Source organism: Protopterus annectens, chromosome 8.part1 (assembly GCF_019279795.1).
Source record: "Protopterus annectens isolate FY-2018-M chromosome 8.part1, PAN1.0, whole genome shotgun sequence".
NCBI lineage: Eukaryota > Metazoa > Chordata > Ceratodontiformes > Protopteridae > Protopterus > Protopterus annectens.
Genome location: NC_056742.1, coordinates 111328707 through 111346030, shown reverse-complemented (window position 1 = coordinate 111346030; position 17324 = coordinate 111328707). Strand labels below are relative to the sequence as shown.

At 39.3% G+C, this 17324-nt stretch overlaps 1 protein-coding gene across 3 annotated transcripts in view; it reads right to left on the bottom strand.

Annotated features, from left to right (window-relative positions):
- The window catches only part of DEF8 (differentially expressed in FDCP 8 homolog), a 1140218-nt gene that overhangs the window by 811590 nt on the left and 311304 nt on the right, over positions 1-17324 (bottom strand). The gene's annotated exons all lie outside the window — the stretch shown is intronic.

Here is a 17324-nt window from a genome sequence, read left to right as displayed (position 1 = left end):
CACAGTTACTTAAACGCGCGCACACATCCTTACACGGTGTAAAACGCGCGCACACATCCTTACACGGTGTGAACTGGGCTGATTCATGTTAAAACGCGCGCACACAGCCTTATACACGTGCACGCCCACACAAATCATTGTAAACGGTTTGCAACACGCTCCCACATGATGAACCTGCCTTACACGCGCGCACACGCGCGCATGCACGTATATCAAGAAAGTTGGAGTGTAGGGATAGTGTGCACCCTCTGTTTCTTGACTTTTCTAGTGTTCTGTTGGGTCACACCTCTCTCCCTGATGTCTGTCTGTCATCTGTCACCTTACATTGCCCTCCAATCTGCTACATTTATTTCTATCATTCCCCCCCGTGATGTCAGCTACCTCTTACTCTGTTCCTCCCCCTTCTGTAACTCTTACACTACTCAGAAAGTGCTCATTACCTATGTGGCAGTGTGATTCAGTATTGTAACCCTCATTTACATAGAATTGCCTAGTAATGCTTAGTTACATATCTTACACGGAGCTTCCCCCCCTTGACAACCACTACACGGAGGCCATATTGTTTTTGGTCTGCTAGTCCCTCCATTGACATTCCATGTAATACATAAATCCCACAATTGTGGGCTTATAAGCTTCGGTTTTCAGTTTTAGGCAGCGCACCCCGTTTGCGTGGGTGTGCGCTGCAGCTAAACATCATAATCCCACGAAAAAAAAAAAAGTTATTTAAAATATTTTTGCAACACTTTTTCATGCCAATGGCCACATATTTGGCCATTGGCATGCTAAATTAAACATATGCACCCTTTATTTGGAGCTGACATAGCTCCGTTTTCAAATTTGCTGAAATGTACTCAGTTGTCAGCTGAGTACATTTCTGCAGCTAACACGTCCATTACACGGACTGGTTTGGCTTTCTTGGATCGCTCAAATACCTCATTTGCATATCTTTGAGCTGCAAATGAGGTATTGAGCATTTCCACGCCCAGTCCGTGTAAGAGACGTGTTAGCTGTCTCTTACACGGAGGTTTGGGCTGTTCCTGGATCGGGAGGCTTACACTACTCTTAAACTCAGTGTAAGCCTTCCTGAATCTGGCCCATACACACACACACACACACACACACACACACACACATACACACACACACACACACACACACTCAAAATCATCACATGACACAGCCATCCTATCACAACAAATAATTACAAAGTTTGTTAAAACCACTCATTTATTAAATTTCCTATTATAAGATTATAAAAATATAAATATGCACACACCCTATATGTATTTTTTATAAAAAATCATGATATTATACAATGTTCCTCTGTTTTAATTTTAAAATTGGTTTAATTGTAACATGCTTATTTATACCTGGAGGAACATCCGCTTGCAAGCGTATAATCCATTCATATTCCTTCACATCTAGCCTGTTAATAATATCACCACGCCGTATATTAGGTTTCAAAATTTCTATTACTCTAAAGATGAAATCATGTCTAGTACCCTGTTCTATGATATGTTTCGCTAATGAATTACTCTCAGTCCCTCTACGTATATCAGATTTATGCTCCAGAATTCTATCACGTAGTCTTCCGGAGCATTTACCCACGTAGAATGCCAAACAGATCAGGTCGCTAAATATACTACTAAAGTAGTGTTACAAGTGGCAGTACAAGTGAAGGAATTATTTCTTTTTGTAACAGGATGTAAGAAATCTGTCATTTGACAGATGTTCATACAACATGAACAATTATAACATGGCATTGTCCCTTTAGTGTTAAAACTAATACTCTTTTGTCGATTAAAGTGAAAATCTTTATAACATAAAGATTGTTTTAAGTTTCCTGAATTTTTGTAACAAAATAAAGGGTTTTCAGTTAACTATTTTTTATGTCCTGGGATAGAACTAAGTATATCCCAGTTCTCACGAATGATATTTTCTATGTTCTCAGTTACTCTACTATATGTCATAACATATCTTAATGGTTGAGGTTTACGTAATGTTTTATTGGCATCTACCCTGTTAAAAGAATCTGAGAAATATGGTTTGGCAACACTTTCTCTCAATGATATGATATCATGCTTGGTGCTATTTAGCTGATTAACATCATATCCTCTAACCTGAAAATCATTTGCCATTTCTTCCATCTGCTGAACACATTTCTCTATTTTTGTATTTAACCTACTGACCCTCATATATTGACTCTTAGGTACACTTTTAAATACATGCCTAGCATGCATACTATTTCTGTGCAAGTACTTATTGGTATGCATTTCTTTCTTATATATACTCGTATCTAGTTCACCTCCAGCCAATGTGACCCATATATCCAGATAATTTATTACTGATGGAGATATTTTTATTTAAAATTTCAAAAAGTCTATTGTTTGCTCTAAAAATATTTAGTCCTGCAGTTCTCTTTTATTGCCACCCCAAACAAGAAAAATATCATCCACAAAACGTGAATAAAAGAGTATTTTATGTGCATAGATGTTTGCATCGCCATAGACATTCGTCTCCTCCCATTTATTTAGGGTTAAGTTGGGGTAGGTGTTAGCTACTGCCGTGCCCATAGCTACACCACAACATTGATGGTATATTTCACCATTAAAAATAAAGATATTATTCTCCAAAACAAGTTCTAGCAATTCACATAGATTGGATACTTCTCTAATTGCATATTTTCCACTCTCATCTCATGGAGGAGACGAATGTCTATGGCGATGCAAACATCTATGCACATAAAAAACTCATTCGCATTTTGTGGATGATATTTTTCTTGTTTGGGGTGGCATTAAAAGAGAATTGCAGGACTTTAAAATATTTTAGAGCAAACAACAGACTTTTTGAAATTTTAAATAAAAATATCTCCATCAATAATAAATTATCTGGATGTATGTGTCACATTGGCTGGAGGTGAACTAGATAAGAGTATATATAAGAAAGAAATGCATACCAATAAGTACTTGCACAGAAATAGTATGCATGCTAGACATGTATTTAAAATTGTACCTAAGAGTCAATATATGAGGGTCAGTAGATTAAATACAAAAATAGAGAAATGTGTTCAGCAGACGGAAGAAATGACAAATGATTTTCAGGTTAGACTAACGTTGTCTACCTGGGAGTGTGTGATGAATGCTCTGCCTTCTATGTAGGCAAAACTATTAGAAAACTTAGTGGTCGCATTAAGGAACACCGTCAGGCTATAAGGAAAGGTGACTGGAAAAATGCTTTGGCTAGACACATACTTTCTAGCTCCCAGTGCAGCAGATTTCTGTTCCTAGTACCTGATTATGTGTCATTACCTTATGGAGACTGCAATCCTTTACTTGAAGTTAAAGAGCTTAGATGGCAGATTAGACTTCAGGCTGACACACCCCCTGGCCTTAATGGGAATCTTAATGTGAGAAGCATTTTCAAATGGATCAGATAGGAGTGGTAGTTCCCTCTCCTACCAGTAAAATTTTCTGGAACTTTAGAATTTTAGAATGTTATTTCACATCTAGTGTATTTTTGAATTATCCATTGCATAATTCTGATGAAGTTCGATTAGTGAACACTGCATTACCGGATGAAAGCGCTTAATTTATGTTATGATATAAATGTTTTTTACGCTGTCGTGGATTTTTGCTGCAACAGGTTTACAAGGATTTATTAAATATTCTACACTGAAGATTCATTTCCAGTTCTTCCTGACTCCATTGGTACTATAGTTTTGTTGATATATATATATATATATATATATATATATACACTGAGTACTGAATTCTTTACAATTGTAACACTGATGAAGGATTGTTTTATCCGAAAGCTTTGTTTTGATATTCTATTAGTAAAAGAAGTTTGCATTCGCGTTGTGTGGAACTGTGATTCGTTTTTGTTTAAATAATTTGTCTAGCATTTCCCACTTCACAGAGCTGCTTGCCTTTGCTTTTTTCTTTTGGTCTTTTATCTTTATGGGATGGCAGGTGTCCTTGAGGTCTGTTTATCACATTCAATCGTCCTTCCTCAGAAGAGGAAAGATGGACTGCATCATGACCATGTGGAACTTGGTCTTTTTGAGGAACTGATTTAGTTTGCTTAAATCCAAAATCGGTTTGAGGACTTTTGCCATTTTTGTAACTAAAGAGAACCTGAAAAGGAGCTTGCATATCTCTACAGCTGCATAATATCTCTGGTGGGGTGGCACATCTGGGAGATGGTTCTGGTGACAACTTGGGACCTCTATAAAGGGAATGAAACAACCTAGATAGATTCTCAGTATCCACATTTCTGAGGTGATGGCCTCTCATGCTTTTGGGGGGAGAACCAGATGACCCCCCCCCCGACTGCTTCCAGAGAAAAGCAGTCAGGCAACCGTACAGGGTCGCTGAAAGGACCCACCAGAGAAAGACCTGCAGAAACCCTGATTCTGCAGACATCTCCTGCCTCGTGGACGGCATCCATTATGACCCCTCCCCCATCCTTGGGTGGGACCCTTTGAAGGAGAACCTGGGAAGAGTGCTGTGACTTTCTGAAGGAGGGATGATTACCCCCCCTTCGGATTCCTTGAAAAGGTTCACAGGGGGCAGTAAAGCTTACTCCAGTGGCAGATAGTGTCTTCCCGTTGTTCACTCATTGTCAGAGTATCTAACTTTTGGCCCAGACAAGAAGGACCCATCAAAAGGGGGGATGACAAAGTATGCCCTTGGATGTATGCATCCAAGCTTACAGCCGCATTACCATATTGGAGCCAGCTGCCCAAGATGCTCCATCTGCAGAGTTTGAGATTAGCCTCAAAGAAACAATTTTGATGGAAAGCAATGTAGACAAATGAGTCTCCAGTGTCTTCTGCATTTCCAGAGACTGACGTGTCTTAAGGGTTCTTGACACTTCAGACACTAAACTTCTCTGATGTCTAGTGAAGTGTGACAGTTAATTAAGAGTGCTCAGTGCAAAAGCTGCTGAGGCATAGAAGCACTTCCCTTAATGATTTAAGGCCTGAGACTCCCTGTTCGGGGGTGAACCCAGGAACTCTCCTCAGAAATCTCTTTCTTGGTGGCTGTTGCCACCACAACAACACTGATGGCTGGCTGGACCCTTACTCCAATGCAGCCTGTCATTGAGGGGAGTGAGAACCTTATCTGGCTTCCTGGGGATAGGCTCCACTGTGTCGGGTTCCTTCAACACCCTCTGGGACACCAGGTCTATAAGGGCATCTGGAGGGGGACCCTCCCGAGGCATGGATGGTCCTATGCCAAAGGCCTCCAAAACCACTGACTCCTTCGGAGAGGGGGGCTTCAGTGGTCCAGCCTCTGTGCTGCCAAAGTAGCTCCAATAAGTCATTGAAACAGGCTTCATCCTGCAGAGATTTGGGGGGATCCCTCTCCTTCCTCCAGGTCAGTAACCTCTGTGAGAGACTCCTCTGGGGAATCGAGGTGTTTCATCTTACACTACTCTTTTCCCAAAACCTTGCAATAGGCTAGGGAGGTGGGGAAATCAGGGAGACCCACCACAGGGCAGACTGGAGGCTTACCGACGTACACCCTCCAGTAGCAGACTGATGACTGATTGCCGGCACTGATGAAAAGGGGGAAGAGATGCAGGCTGAGGAAGCCCAACCCTTCTCCCATAAAGAGAACACCTTCGCTACAATATCAAAGGCAGAGACAGAAGCTGGCATCTCAGGTCCAAGGGTCCCAGAACCCAAAGGTACCAGAGACATCCCCAAACTCGAGGGAGCTACACCTAGCCATGATGTTCAGACTGGTGCTGAGCTGTCCAAAGCTGAACCCCTGAGTGGAAGTGACAATCCTAAAAGCAAGAACTGACAACCTCGACCCAAAACCCCTGCTTTGATACCAATCCTCCGAAGTCCTGATGCTCCCAAAAAAGTCAGTGTCAAAGCAACCAAGGAAAAGGTTGGCGCCAAAGACAGCCATGCCATTGGATCCAACCAGGAGGGTGGAAATTCAGTCAGCCCTGAAGACCTCGGATCCAAAGGGGCCAAAGGAGGAAGCTGAAAGGATGGAGCCAATGGTCCTGGTACTAGACCCGAACCTGAAGGGATAAGGCCCAGTTGAATCTATGCCTGCAAAAAACCCTCATCAGCTGCTCCAATTCAGAAGTTTTAATGCTTCCCACTGGCCTCAATGACCAGAAGGATGATGCCACCAAGGGAGGCTTGGAAGATCTTTTGAAAGAAGCAGTCCCTCTACACTAGATTCGAGACAGAGACTTTAAACTAGTGTGGGGAAGACACCTGTGACTACTCCATTGGAGCAGATGGCAAAAAGGGGAGAGTAACGTGCCTGAAGGGGCCCCTTTGATCAAGAAGGGGCTTGGGAGGCTTTGAGCCAGAGACAGACCCTTGCTAAGACAGCCGGTGAACCCAAAAGTCTTGGGACCTTCGGGGCCAGTGAGCCCAAGGCAACAAGCTCAGAAGCAGAAGTCTGAGAGGATCTCTTGCAATTCCTTTTGGAGGGTCTGTAAGTCCCACTGTCGAGGCTTCCCAGACCTGGTCTTTGGAGCCAAGGGAGAAGCTACCCCAGAAACAAAAGGAGAAGGGGAACCTGAGGGTAGAAGCCCCTTGAGGACTAACTTGTCCCTACACTCATTAATGGCCCTGGTTCTGAAAGCCTCACAAGTGGAGTATTCTGAATCCAGATGTCTAGCTCCCAAACAATAGATACACTTAAAGTGTGTGTCCTGGGATAGCAACTTGTGTCCAACTTTTAAAACCTTTGTCCATACTTCAAAAAAGTAGACTAACAAACCACAACAACAAACTATCACACACAGCACACTAACTAAGCCTTGTGGAGCCCAAAGAGTGGAAAGACCAAGAGAACAAGAATAAACCATCTACCTAACTATCTAAGAATATTCAGAACTACAAAAAATACAAAGAAGGGTAACAGAATAGGAAACTCTCACCACTAACACTATGCTAAGTTCCCAAAATCAGAAAAAGCTGAGCAGAGCTAAGATCAAGCTGCTGGTCTGAATTTCAGGATTAGTGTGAGGAGTGGGGAATAATGGGTTGTGAGGTGGATCCAAGTGTATTAAAGACTTTGAAACTGGCCAGTGTCTGGTCTAAATCAGATCTGAAGTCCCACAGGTTGAAGCCAGATGGAGCAGACATCAGATCTAGGGTTCTTGCCATTCTAATGAGGTAGCTAATAGGTTCATATGTAAGTACTTGGCAAGTAGCACTTGTGGACCATTTTAAGCCAAGCCATTTTCATCTGGTGAGAATCGAACCCAGTACTTCTTGTCATTGGGGTAAACACCTTAACCATTATGCCAACTACCAACATGTAACCCTGTTTTCTAAATTCATTTAAAGAGGTTATTCTACCCAGCATTTGGAAGCAAGTTATAACAGGCCCCATTATTAAACGTGAGTCTAATTTAGATGCAACAAACTTCAGACATGCAAGTCTAACATATCCTCTGCAAAATAATGCAAATACTATCAATCTCATTAACAGAAACAGAAAATAAAAATGTGGCTTTATCAAGCTGATAACCGATTTCTGAAGGATAGTTACTGCTTCTTTACCTTGTTAACACTCTTTGAACAGATTTGTGATGCAGTGAACCAAAATTATCGTTCATGCTATCTACCTGGAATTTGTAGAATCCTATACCATCACTACATGCAGGAGTCTATGAAATACCAACAACAAAATCAGTTAAATAAACATACATCTAGCTATGCAACAGAAAAGCAGTGCAGCTTACTAGGTAAAATTTTCAGGGAATCAGACATAAATGATGCTCTACAGCAATTTGTTTTGGGACGTTATTATTATTTTGTTTTTATTATTATTGCGCAAATTTAAAGCAAGCATTAACATGATGGATCCCATATGGAGAGCTAAATATGCTGATGACTGTAACATGGGATATGTACTTACTTCATTACAGGACTCTTGTCATATCTGAGATTAGCTAGCAGAGCAGAATGGAAAGCATAAAAGGAAAAGCAATGTGCCTTGGTACTAGCGGACAAGGAAACACTGAAGTCCATTCAGGAATGTCAGTGTACCAGTTTTCCATATTCAACAGTCTAGCGATGAAAACGCTAAGGGAGATTTAAACAATTATGGGATAAATACATGCAAATTTTTAAAGATGTCTTCAGAAGGAGGACCAATATCAAATCTTTATTCCAAGTGTCAAATCATCAACTCCCTCTTCAAATCCTCAGGAATGGTTTAGATTGTTTTTTTTTTTTATATATAATCATTTAAGACACAGGCACACGTACATTAATAAAAAAAGAAATTAAAACAAGCCATATTAACATTTTTTTCCATTTATACACACTATACACATTTTCTTTCTTTACAACTGTCTTTCAGTCCAACATTACATAAGTCACTAACTTCCTGCCTTCCCTTAAATCTCACTCCTCCTGAACATTATTTTGCATGTATTATTCCTACGAATTCCATTTATTTCTATTCAGTTTGCTCCTTCCTTTTTTAAGGGTCTCTCTTCTAGTTCTTTTATCTTTTTCATAATATAATATAGTTTTAGATTTTCATTTTCTAGTATTTTTTTTTGAGCAGCTAATAAAATTTAATAAGGCTTTACTACATCTAGAAAATTCAGATCCTGTGTACTAGTACAAAGAATCATTTCCTTAGTTACAGCCATTTGCTCCCTCAATATTTCTGGCAGAGTACTCTGCAAGGAACTTTTAAAATCTACCAACTCATTACATTCCCAAAGGACATGTTCCCAAGTAACCTCTTTCTTCCCCATTACACCTGCTATTTACCTGAAGAAAAATTCTTTGCAGTCTGTTTCGGAAATAAATATACTTATGCAAATACTTTCATGCAAAAATCATAAACCATCTGGACTTTGTTGCATACTAGGGAGCCATACACATCCTCCCACTGTTCCCTTGTAAATTGTTTTTCCAGTCTCTCTTCTCAATCATTTCTAACCTCCTCTGATTGACTCATAGTTATCACATATTTTCTGTGCTCAACAAATTATCCCCTTTCTAACAGCTTCTGTTTTCAATTTGACTAGAAACTCTACCAGAGCAGGTCTTTTCAGTTAGGACTCCCCGTCCCTTTCTCTTTGTTTATACTCTGGTATCAATCTCTTATAGGGAAGGCAGTCTCTAGGCAGCAATCCAAACTTTTTCTTGGCCTCATCTCACTCTATTACATCTCCCGGTCTAGTTATTTTCTCACCGTACCTTGATTCCTTTGCCAATTTTCTCCAGTAAGTCCCAGCCTTCCTCTTACCCATTTTCTGTCCCACTGCTTACAGTCATTCCTTTCAGCAAAATCTCCTTGCTTAGTTCTTAGAATACTTTCTGCAGTTTTACAAATATAATATGTATGGTTCCTGTTATTCTTTCTAATGATCTGCATCCAAAGTCCCACCCATTTTCTTATTTCTAGAACTCTCCCCTGCTTCATCATCCGTTTACACTCTGAAATATAACCTTCTGCTTGTGTTCTATATATCAGCCTTAACTGTGAAGCTCTTAAAATATTCCTTCAAATCAGGTAATCCTAACAATGATGCTGGTGGCTGCCCACTGTTGCAAGCATTATGTAATATATCAAGTGTCTGTGCACATCTACCGTGTATTATGAACATTATGATGACGTCATCACTGTGAGGAAACTAGCTTCACCTAGTTTAATTTCTCCAAGTCTTTTGGGTTTCTAATATGATGATGGGAATTGACCCCATTCCTATGTCAAAAGTATGATTAAAGTTCATGAAATTAGTACTGTATAAATCTTTGATGTTAACCAAAAGTGTTCTTTGCAGCACTCACAATGTACCCAGAAATTACCATTTCTGCAATTCATACAGAATTACATGCATCGGTAATCTATCTAAATATGCCAATAAATTATTTTTTATGAGACCCACTGCCTCTATTGCTATTGGAACTGCCTGGGTATCCTTCTTCCACACTTATGACTTGGTGTCTCCATTTTGTGGATGTCCAAGTGGTCCTTAAGTCAAAAAAAAAATCAACTTGCTCCTCTTTTGGTCTAATAGGATCTTTCTTTTTTTCCAGATCCTATAGGAATTCCATACGTAAAGGATTCTTACTTTGCTTAGTTAGAATATGGACTCCCTCCCATTGCTGCAGTCTCTAAAAGAAATGCATCCACTAGTCAAACCATCTAAAACACCATATGCAGATACATCACTCTCTTCCCAAGAAATTAATACCATTGCAAGACCACTGAAAAAAAGCTAAATTACTTGCTTTGAACCAATGTGCTGACCTTCTAGTTGCCTCTCAGTTGTTTAAACCTATCAATAATGAGACCCTTCCTTTCCCCACTAGGCTCCTGACTATTCAGAGATGCACTAATATGCCACCTTAGAAGTCTTAACCACTCAGGTCTTCTCTTCCAAACCACTTAAACTAGGCTTCAGTGCACAAACCATGCTGTCTCAGTCCTTGATACAAAACTGTAGGAATCTCTCCCTTCTTTTCTTAAAGATCATTCCTCTTACCCCACCTCTTCCTACCCTATTTCCATCTGTATAGCTTGCTCTGATTCTACTTTTCACTAAGATTTTTTAGCACACAAACTCTGATTAATATTCTGTATATGATCCACATATATACTGTGTTTTGTCAGTAACTCTGTACATAACTTCATCTATTTATTGACTTTATACCCTCAAGCCAACTCAGATATTCAATTTCTAAATAATACATGTACATATTGTGTTGGTTAGTCATGCTATATGTAATGTCATGTATCTATTGTGTTTACCCACAGGTTGAAACTGACATAGGTCTAATGTTATCAGTGCTCTCCCCTAGTTAAATTCAAAATAAATATAAATAAGCCTGGTCAAAAGACTGGACACCTGTACGTAGCTAACTCCCATGTATAAGGAACTATACTGCAGCAATGATCCTTATGCTGGACATCTGTAAAACATGGAAAGAATGTCAATATGCTGTATTTACATATTTTGACTCCATTTTTGTGGTTAGAAAAAAAATACACACGCCACAGTAATAAGTAAATGGAAGCTGGCAGGAATTTCACCGTTCCTTCACTACACAAAATTAACTTAATCCTAAACTAGAATTATATATGAAAGTTATGTACTTATAGTAACGATAGATCCATGTTGTCTTATTTTTGCCTGGTTCAACGTGTAGGCAGTCGGATCAGACCTTGGTGCCTTATACCATAGTACTGGATCCAAGAGCTCGGATTCCTCTCCTGTCCACAATTCCCCTCTCCTGCCTGTACTGCCTCAGATCACGTTTGCTAGCTGACTTCAATTGGTGACAAATTAGGAAATAATAGAGAAGTAGAGAAAGGAAACCGCTATACAAGTTAAAAAGTGGTAGTAGTAGTAGTACAGATGTCACACAAGTTCCAGGCAAGGACTAGTCGAGCCTAGAAAAAAGGTAAATTACTATTTGGCAGGGGGAAGAAGGGAGGGGAGTTGAACCAGATGAAAATAAAACAACATGGATTGATCATTATTGTAAATACAACTTTTGTATCTGATGTAATCTATTTTCGTATAATTCAATGTGTAGTACAGATTCTCAAGCTACACAGCAGGAACACAGATGGACTAAAGGAGGGGCATTTCTGACTATGGCATAGCCAAAGAATATGTGAATCCTAGACTGGACATCTAACTTATGAGAAAACAAAGGTATGAGTTGAAGATAAAGTCACTGTCGTACATATATCACTGCCCGACACCCTTTTTGCAAATGCTGTTGAAGTTGCCATTGCTCTGGTAGAATGAGCATTAGGATTTGATTGCAAGGACAGACCTTTTGACTTAAAAACAAATAAAATGCAGTCTACTAGACATTTTGATAGAGTTACTTTAGACACACCAAGTTTGGTCCTGGAAAAGGATGCAAACAATTGGTCTGATTTTCTGAAATCCTCAGAACAATGTAAATAGAGCCCAAATTGTCTATGGACATCTAAGGTATGTAGGGTATATTCTCCTTAGCTAGCAAAGCTTGGTAAAAATACTGACAAATCAATATGTTGGTTCAAGTAAGATTCTGAAGCAACCTTTGGAAGAAAAAGGTCTTTTTTTTAATTTCTCCACGTCTTTTGGGTTTCTAATACCATGATGGGAATGGACCCTCATTCCCAAGTCAAAGTACGATTAAACTTCATGAAATTAGTATTGTTTCAATCTTTCATGTTAGCCAAAAATGCTCTTCGCAGCACCTACAATGTGCCCAGTAATGACACCTTCTGCAACTCATACGGATTTACATGTACTAGTAACATATCTAAATACAGCTGTAGATTCTTTTTAATAAGGCCTATTGCTACTACTACTATTGGAACTGTCTGTGTATCTTTCACATTGCTCTCATTTCTGCCTGTAAATCCTGTTATTTTATGACTTTGTGTCTCTCTGTATGCAAGATATTGTAGTCACTGGGTGTAGCGATTTCAATGATCACTGCTATTTCTGTCTTCTTTTCGTGGACCACTATATCTGGTTTTATCGCATTTATCTTTGGAACTGTTGGTAATGGGTGATCCCATGTGATGTAGGCTTCATCATTTTCTCTGATGCTTTGTGGCTTATGTTTCCAGTGTTTTTCAACTACTTCAATATTATGTTTGCACAATCCCTAGTGCAGTCTTGCCACATTATTATGCCTTTCAGTATACAGTCCAACTGCCATTACTATGTCACAACCAGCAACAAGGTGTGCAATTGTTTCTAATTCTGTTTTACAAAACCTACACTTATCTGTTTCTCCCACAAGCTCAATTGACTTTTTAAGCCAACGTGTATGTAGACCACTATCTTGGGCTGCCAATATTAACCTTTCATCTTTTGGTTTGAATTTGCCTCTCCTTAACCACTCCTGCGTTCGATCCTGATCAACATGAGGTTCTTCCAGGAGTTGAGTTTTCTATACTTGCAACTATATTTATGCATTTTCTACATTTCTTGCTTTGTCATCTGATCCTTCACCTTCTATTCTTTTTTTTTTTTTGGCACATTCAGTTGCTGCCTGATTTTTATGTCTTCCTGTTTTGGATTTCTGTTCCCACTTGACACTGACTTGCTTCTGATAGACTTAGAAAGGGAATCATCTAAGATTTATTCTCCTCATGTTTCAAAATTTATGTTTGGGTCTTGTGAGGCCAGCAGTTATGTATGCAGCCCCATGATTGCAGATCTATACATGTAATCAAGTTCAAGGAGGTCCATACCTCCTTTGGAATAGGGAAAATACAATCTTGGTATGCAACGATTTTTATAAATTATTTGAGGAGTATGAAGCATCCTTCTGGGACCAATCAAACACTCCAAAACTGTAAGTTAGGACAGGAGGAGTGAATTAGTTTATAGCTTGAATTTTATTCCTAGATGTTAATGCTGTTTTCAGGATTCATAGGTTGGTACTAGGCTATTGGCCCAAGGGCCTACACAAGCCTAGCCATAACAATTCCCTGGCTATTTCTTCCCACAGTATTTACATCCCTGGACCCCTGTCTAGCAGGGCGACTGATTAATTTAAATCATCTAAAATATTCCTTACTAAATTTTATTTGCATTTGTTCATGTTTTATTGTTCATCCTTCAATTCCCAAATGTTTATAGGCAGCCTCTTACTCAAGTTCTTTTACATGACATTCTTGTCCCAGACTAGTGTTTTCTTGGTGCTGCAGCTTTACTGATTTAAAGTTTGCATTTGCACATTTATCAAGACCGAATGACATTCTTATATCATCTGAAAAATTTTGAATACTTGCAGCTGTGCTTTCAGTTCTTCATATAATGAGCTGTACAGTTTTAAACCGACAAAGAGAAGATGAGTAGTCTTAACATTTTGTTGCTTTATGGGAGCCAAGTTATAGCCATGACCTAATCTGTTAAGCAGACAGCTTAATGGGTTAAGAGTAAGGCAAAACAGCAATGGTTACAGAGAGTCGCTCTGGAATATCCCGCTTTGGATTTTTATCCATGAAATGATAATTTGTCCCTAAATCATGGTTTAACTGCAAAGTGGTTTGCCACTGTTTCATAGTCGCTGTGATGTAATTCATCAGTGTAGGGTGTATCTTATACATTAAGCACTTGTTTTTTTTCCATGAATGTGGGATACTGTCAAATGCTTTTTTTGCAGTCAATCCATGCCATACTTTAATTCTTCTCCTTTTTGCAGTTCTCCCCTTTTTGCAGTTCTCCACTACAACTTTATAACAAGAAATGATCCTTTATTCTATATTACTTTCTTTTATTGCCCTTTTGTTCTATTGCCTTAATTGAGTTTTCTTCTAACTGACTATAAAACTCTGTCGGCATCAATTCCAGTGTACAGTTTATACTTTGTCGGAAGGCAAGTCATTGGTCTATACTTTTTAAAGTAGCTTGTAGATTCACTCTTAAGTAGGAGCATTGTTTTTCCTGTTGTTAACCAGACTGGTGTCTGTTCGGGGTGAGTACATAAATAGTTCTTCCTCATGGCTAAATCTTCGTGCAAAGATGTTAACTTTTACCAAAAGTTAGGTACTGCATCTGGGTCTGAGGTTTTCCAATTAGAGGCTTTTGTTAACTTTGTTTCAATCCCTCTGGCTGCTATGCCATCCCATTTCGTATCCTGTATCTTAGAAAAATAAAAAAAGAATAAGTTCAATCAGTTTAGCATCTTTGTTATTTTCCACAGGATCTGCATAAATACTTTTCCTCAGGATCTTCATAAATACCTCTCTAAAATGTATCTATTTCTTCTTTTTTGTTCTTTCAAATTCCTTCTACCTTGTTTCCCAATTCTCTATAAAACTTTTTTGGGTCATCAATAAATTGATGGTGGTGCTGCGGTAGCGTTGTCGCCTCACAGTAAGACATTGTCCTGTTCAATTCTCAGCTAGAGCGTGTTCTGTGTGGAGACATGCGTGAATGGGTGTACCTTCATTGAAGGTTGTGTGTCAGGGCCGGCAACTCGGTACGTAAAAATCTACTGCCAATCATTAGTGGACCGGAGTTCCGCTGTGGCGATCCCTAACCGGGAAAAGCCGAAAGACACAACAAATAAATTGCGTATTTTGTACTTTTCCTTTATAATTTATCTGTGTATCTTCTAAGTTTTTCTGCCTGTGCTGATATTTTTAATTTATTATTTGCAATAGTGCATGATAAATCCTGATCCATTATAATACTGCACATTACTTTTATCACGTCTATCGTTCTAAGTATTTTTGTTGATCTCTTCCCTCTTCTATACTCTTCTCACAATGACACTTCTTGTCTTAACTGCTTTATAGTTTTCTCTGTTCAATACTTCCAGGATGGTATTCAATTTCTCCCCTTCCTTTTCTTTACTACCCTGTGTTCTTGTGGTAGAATTTTATCTATTATTAATTTAGCTGCACAGTAATATATCACATTTATTTCCAATATACTGCCTGGATCTCTATGGACAGTCTTAATTACTGTGTTCATTTGTTTTATCAGACTTTTAGCTTTTTGGGCTTTAATGACCTTCTGCATTCTATTTCTGTCACTGATCTTAATATGTCTATCCATCTCTATTAAATCAAGCAACTGGTCTCTTAGCTCATTTTCTTCTAAACTGGGGGCGCATTTTTGTTCTCCATTTTCTGCAGGCATTTTACAGAAAGTTCTATAACATCTTCCTGTGACACAGTCTCTTCAATTTCATCCTGTGTCATTCGTTGCTCTGTTACATAGGAACTCACTGGTCTATCACTCCTCAACATTGTGTCAGAGTTGCCACAGTTTCCTGTTCCTTCCCTTGCTGTCCATCTTCAAGTGAACATTTATACTGGTTTCCTGTGAAAGGCTCCAAAATATCTTCATATGGCAAGTGACCTGTTGCTTCCCATCCCATTGGTATCTCCTTAATTTGGATATCCATTACTCTATCCTGCTGTGGTGTTTTACAGAGTTAGATTTTCTACACTGAATCCTTCACTTCGCAGGTACTCCATAACCTCTGTTTTTATTTCTTTAACTTCTCCATTACTCATCTTTTCTACTTTTCCTCTTTGTCTTCTTATTTTTTGTACTGTAAAGTTTTCCATGCCCGGATTCCTTTGCCTGCATTTCTTATATATCTTTGGTGTTGCTCTTTCTGTATTGATTAGTTTTGCTTTCTCCTATGCATAAATATTACACCATATTAAATCTCTTTTTCTTTCCCATGTCCATATTTATTCCTCAAATGTCTCCTGATCTTCCTGTTTCTCCTTACTTTGGGGACTCGTTCCATCATGCTGTGATGTAACCTGTGTTAGATCTCCTACACCAAATCCTTCTCTTCACAGGCATTCCATAACTTCCGCTTCTATTTTTTAACTTCTACTTTAATGGACTGCACTATGACCATCTGGAATTTTGCCTGTAAGATCCAAAAATCGCCTGAGGTCCCCTATCTTTTTTCAGAAACCAAAAAGAAACCTTAAATAGACTCCAGATCCTAGCTTACCTTGGGGGACCACATGGATGACTCTCTTGTATAGCAATTTTGAAACCTCTGTTGCTGCAGATTCCAAATGACTGGATGAAGTATCAGGAATCTCCTGTTTTGCTTTTGAGGATTCTAAAAAAGGGTACTGTATAACATCTGGTGATGATCCTTAGCACCCAAGAATCGGACGTTACTGTTTGCCAGGCTAGAGGGTGCAAGAAGTGTCCGCTGACCGCCTCCAGAGTGAAATGTTGGGCAACTGTTCAGAGATGTTGATATGGTTTTTATGTGAACAGTCCATGGAAACCTTGACTTTGCAGACTGCCTCTGCCTCATGGGCAACGTCTAGTGTTGTTGCCTCAACCTCTACCTCAGGGAGGCATGTCATGAGTTTCATGGTGAAAAACTTGTGATTTCTTGAACCACAGTCTCCTTCCTCCTCTGATTTCTGGAAAAGGATCTCTGAGGAGTAGAAAAGTGGATCCCTATAGGCAAACAAGGTCTTAACATTCTGTTCACTCCTGGTAAGCGTTTTCTTTTACTTTTGGTCCAAATAAAGTGGAACCATCACAGGGGGCATTTAAGAAGGACATCTTAAAGCTTTCCTCAAAATTGCAAAGCTGCATCCCTGCATGATGTTGCATGGTAATACCTGTGTTGGTCACCCTTGCTGTACAATCTGCTGCATTAGATAACAGTCTCATGGCCACTTTCAAGGATGACTATAGGGTAGACATTTAGGTATCCACCTTTTTTTTGGACATCTATAAATAAGCTACCCAGGGACTTTGAAAGCTCCTTGATTAAGTCCCTTTGGAATCCTGTCAGGTGTGCTAGATAACTCAGCACTCAGAGTGCAAATGTTGCTGAAGCGCATTTCCAA